General features: G+C 42.6%; 1 non-coding gene across 1 annotated transcript; it reads right to left on the minus strand.

The window, feature by feature from the left end:
• Positions 1-697: 697 nt before the first annotated feature.
• LOC148561721 (small nucleolar RNA R71) lies at positions 698-805 on the minus strand. Its single transcript, XR_015887039.1, has one exon. It is a non-coding gene; the product is annotated as a small nucleolar RNA R71 (small nucleolar RNA).
• Positions 806-3,873: the final 3,068 nt, after the last annotated feature.

Genomic DNA, 3,873 nt, shown 5'->3' on the forward strand with positions numbered 1-3,873 from the left:
CCTCAAGGTACAATTCGAACTCCCTCCTTCTTTATATGTTTGAATTCTCCTCCATCTACCTCCTCCTTCTATTCTTCTTTTCCTCTGATACCTCAAGGAATCTCTATATTGTGACATAGAGGATTCCCTACTTTCTTGTTCTCTTCTCTTTCATATGAGTAGGAACAAAGATGAAGGCATACTTGTTCAAGCTGATCCTGAACCTGAAAGGACCTTGAAGAGAAAGCTAAGAGAAGCTAAAGAACAATTCTCTCTAGAGGGCCTAACAGAACTCTTCAAAGAAGAAGAAACCATGGCAGCCGAAAACAACAACAATGCCAACAATGCAAGGAAGGTGCTTGGTGACTTTACTGCACCTACTCCTGATTTCTATGGGAGAAGCATCTCAATCCCTGCCATTGGAGCAAACAACTTTGAGCTTAAGCCTCAATTAGTTTCTCTAATGCAACAGAATTGCAAGTTTTATGGACTTCCATTGGAAGATCCTCATCAGTTCTTAGCTGAGTTCTTGCAAATCTGTGACACTGTCAAGACCAATGGGGTTGACCCTGAAGTCTACAGACTTATGCTTTTTCCTTTTGCTGTAAGAGACAAAGCTAGGACATGGTTGGATTCACAACCTAAAGAAAGCCTGAACTCTTGGGAAAAGCTAGTCAATGCCTTCTTGGCAAAGTTCTTTCCACCTCAAAATTTGAGCAAGCTTAGAGTGGAAGTCCAAACCTTTAGACAGAAGGATGGTGAGTCCCTCTATGAAGCTTGGGAGAGATACAAGCAATTGATCAGAAGGTGACCTTCTGACATGCTTTTAGAATGGAGCATCATAGGAATCTTCTACGATGGTCTGTCTGAACTATCCAAGATGTCATTGGATAGCTCTGCTGGAGGATCTCTTCATCTGAAGAAGACGCCTGTAGAAGCTCAAGAACTCATTGAAATGGTTTCAAATAACCAATTCATGTAAACTTCTGAAAGGAATCCTGTTAATAATGGGATAGCTCAGAAGAAATGAGTTCTTGAGATTGATACTCTGAATGCCATATTGGCTCAGAATAAAATATTAACCCAACAAGTCAATATAATTTCTCAGAGTCTGTCTGGAATGCAAGCAGCAACAGGCAGTACTAAGGAAGCTTCCTCTGAAGAAGAAGCTTATGATCCTGAGAACCCAGCAATGGAAGAGGTGAATTACATGGGAGAATCCTATGGAAACACCTATAATCCTTCATGGAGAAATCATCCAAATCTCTCATGGAAGGATCAACAGAGACCTCAACAAGGTTTCAACAACAATAATGGTGGAAGAAACAGGTTTAGCAATAGCAAACCTTCTCCATCATCTTCTCAGCAACAGACAGAGAATTCTAAGCAAAACCCCTCTGACTTAGCAACCATTATCTCTGATCTAATCAAAACCACTCAAAGTTTCATGACTGAAACAAGGTCCTCCATTAGAAACTTGGAGGCACAATTGGGTCAGCTGAGTAAGAAAATTACTGAACTCCCTCCTAGCACTCTCCCAAGCAATACAGAAGAGAATCCAAAGAGAGAGTGCAAGGCCATAACCACATCAAACATGGCCGAACATGGAGAGGAGGAAGAGGCAGTGATTCCCACTGAGGAAGACCTCAATGGACGCCCACTAACCTCCATGGAGTTCCTTAATGAGGAACCATGGGAATCTGAGGCTCATTCTGAGAGCATAGAGATTCCATTGAATTTACTTCTGCCATTCATGAGCTCTGATGAGTATTCTTCCTCTGAAGAGGATGAAGATGTTACTGAAGAGCAAGTTGCTAAGTACCTTGGAGCAATCATGGAACTAAATGCCAAGCTATTTGGTAATGAGACTTGGGAGGATGAACCTCCATTGCTCATCAAAGAACTGGATGACTTGACTAGGCAGAGATTACCTCAAAAGAGATAGGACCCTAGAAAGTTCTCAATCCCTTGTACCATAGGCACCATGACCTTTGAGAAGGCTCTGTGTGACCTAGGGTCAAGCATAAACCTTATGCCTCTCTCTGTAATGGAGAAGCTAGGGATCATTGAGGTACAAGCTGCAAGAATCTCACTAGAGATGGCAGACAATTCAAAGAAACAGGCTTATGGACTTGTAGAGGATGTCTTGGTGAAGGTTAAAGACCATTACATCCCTGCTGATTTCATAGTCCTAAAGACTGGGAAGTGTATGGATGAATCCATCATCCTTGGCAGACCCTTCCTAGCCACAGCAAAAGCTGTAATTGATGTTGACAGAGGAGAATTGATCATTCAAGTAAATGAAGACTCCCTTGTGTTTAAAGCTCAAGGATATCCCTCTGTAACCATGGAGAGGAAGCATGAAGAGCTTCTCTCAATACAGAGTCAAACAGAGCCCCCACAGTCAAACTCTAAGTTTGGTGTTGGGAGGCCACAACCAAACTCTAAGTTTGGTGTTGAACCCCACATTCAAACTCTAAGTTTGATGTTGGGAGGTTCCAATATTGCTCTGAACATCTGTGAGGCTCCATGAGAGCCACTGTCAAGCTATTGACATTAAAGAAGCGCTTGTTGGGAGGCAACCCAATCATTACTATTCTATGATAATTTTCTATTTTCTATTGTTATTTTATGTTTTTTGTAGGTTGATAATCATGTGAAGCCACAAAAACAATTGAAAAAGCAAAAACAGAAGGAAAAACAGAATGAAAAATAGAAAACCCTGGAGGAGAAACTTACTGGCGTTTAAACGCCAGTAAGGGTAGCAGAATGGGCGTTAAACGCCCAGTCTGGCATCATTTTGGGCGTTTAACGCCAGAAATAGGCACCAGACTGGCGTTTAACGCCAGGAATGGGCACCAGACTGGTGTTTAATGCCAGGAATGGGCAAGAAGCTGGCATTAAACGCCAGAAATGGGCAGCAGCCTGGCGTTTAACGCCAGGATTGGCAGAAAGGGGCGTTTTGCACGCCACTTGGTGCAGGGATAAGATATCCTTGACACCTCAGGATCTATGGACCCCACAGGATCCCCACCTACCCCACCACTCTCTCTCTTCCTCACCCATTCACCAATCACCTCAATACCTCTTCCCCAAAAACCCCTCACCTATCAAATCCTACCATTCTCTTCACCACTCACATCCATCCTTCATAAAACCCCACCTACCTGACCATCCAAATTCAAACCACTTTCCCTCCCAAACCCACCCATAATGGCTGATGCCAGGGCATTTTGGCCAGTTTCACTGACCTTTTTTTTACTATTTTTAGGGTAGTTTCCTGCATTTTCTTAGGAAATAAGCTAGTTTTGGGTAGATATTCACTTACACCTGGATTCAAGCATACATTGTGCATTTTACATGATTTCATGAGGATTTTGCATGAGTTTAGTGACAAATTATATGTTGCATTACCCACGACTTGGACTAGAACTTTGAGGCACTCTATTGCCTGATTTCAGGACCAAAGAAAGCAAGGAATGGGAGGTAACTTGCAAAGTTAATGAGAAAAGTGACTGCCAATAACGCTCTCGAAGCCATCATTACCCACGTTAAGAGTCACGTTAACTAAGTTAACGTGAACTCTAATGTGAAGAAAGAAATTTGAGCCAACGTTAGTGATACATAACATTATCACTAACGTTGGCCAATACTCATAAGTGGCCACGTTATACTCCACGTTAACTTAGTTAACGTGGCCACTAACGTTAAAAGGGGGAAAGGAACCAAACGTTAGTGACATTCAACATTGTCACTAACGTTGGCCTAAGTGCACAATGCCACGTTAACTCCCACATTAACTTGGTTAACGTGGGAGCTAACGTGAAGAGGCAAGGGTGGTCGACAACGTTAGTGACACCCAACATTGTCACTAACGTTGGAAGCAACCACACA

Source organism: Arachis ipaensis, chromosome B6 (assembly GCF_059453495.1).
Source record: "Arachis ipaensis isolate K30076 ecotype BB chromosome B6, ASM5945349v1, whole genome shotgun sequence".
Lineage (NCBI taxonomy): Eukaryota > Viridiplantae > Streptophyta > Magnoliopsida > Fabales > Fabaceae > Arachis > Arachis ipaensis.